Here is a 1,208-nt window from a genome sequence, read left to right as displayed (position 1 = left end):
TTTTTAGTCGCGTGATGAGAGATTTGCTCATGCGTACTGCACATCCGTCAAATATTGCGCATGTTAAATATTCTTTAGCTTTGCAAATCATAACCTCTACATAATTTTACACAATGTGTCGCATTTAAGATGGAGACACCCTCATATTTTCGTTATTTATAGGAATATAGATTCCTGAAAATCTGCACAATCATACAAGGTTACACTTTTAAAGATACTTAACTGAAATCAGAACTTTAAAAATGACTGATTCTTAATATTTTGCCTAACGTCAGAGATGATTTTTATCCAAATCGAAAACAAAAAACCAAATTTTTTCCAATTTACTTAAGGTTGGTTTATTGTAATTTTGACACAAAAAATACAAAAATTCGGTTCTTTTACCGATTTGATGAGTTGTTTTTGAGATATAGACTAAAGTTCTTTAATAAAAAGCTTTTATTTCGGGGTGATTCCGGGATAACAGTTAGTTTCGATAGTTTCTAGAATTCTGAAATGATCATTGATAAAGAATATTGTAAAATAGGCTTTATAAATATTAAATTTAAGCATGATAGTACCGTACTTTAAAGACAAAGGCGATAATTCTAGAGCATTAAACATTATACATTATACATTATAATACTAAATCTATATTATAAACGTATATTTATTTCTAATATGTATCGATATGCAAACACTAATAAATACAATATAATTCATGAAACTATGCATACTTCAATCGTGATAATTTTACCAAAAAAGGGAAGTAATCAATCGAATCTGGGTTACTACGCCCACAACGCAGCACTGGGTGGGGTTACTACGCCCACAACGTAGCATTCTAACATCACTGGACGATCACGGCTCTTGAAAGGGATGTTAAATTTTATTCAGTCCAATATGCTATTTACTTAAAAAGAGAAAGCCGAAAGGAAATAATAAAAATTAAAATTCCACCGTGACAATGTTTGCACATTGCCGTGACCAGGATTCGAACCTGGGTTACTACGGCCACAACGTAGGGTCCTAACCACTAGACGATCACGGCTATTGGAATTGATGATAAAATATATTTATCTGAAGATGGTTCTGTTAAAAATAACCAAGCAAAAGAAACTAAAAATTAAACTTCCACCGTGACAATGTTTGCACATTGCCGTGACCAGGATTCGAACCTGGGTTACTACGGCCACAACGTAGGGTCCTAACCACTAGACGATCACGGC

The 1,208-nt window shown here is 33.4% G+C and overlaps 2 non-coding genes across 2 annotated transcripts; both read right to left on the bottom strand.

Annotated features, from left to right (window-relative positions):
• Positions 1 to 958: 958 nt before the first annotated feature.
• Trnah-gug lies at positions 959 to 1,030 on the bottom strand. The gene has a single exon. It is a non-coding gene; the product is annotated as a tRNA-His (tRNA).
• Positions 1,031 to 1,136: 106 nt separating this feature from the next.
• Positions 1,137 to 1,208, bottom strand: Trnah-gug. Its single transcript has one exon. It is a non-coding gene; the product is annotated as a tRNA-His (tRNA).

This window comes from Chrysoperla carnea, chromosome 4 (assembly GCF_905475395.1).
Source record: "Chrysoperla carnea chromosome 4, inChrCarn1.1, whole genome shotgun sequence".
NCBI lineage: Eukaryota > Metazoa > Arthropoda > Insecta > Neuroptera > Chrysopidae > Chrysoperla > Chrysoperla carnea.
This window is presented reverse-complemented; position numbering and strand designations above follow the sequence as displayed.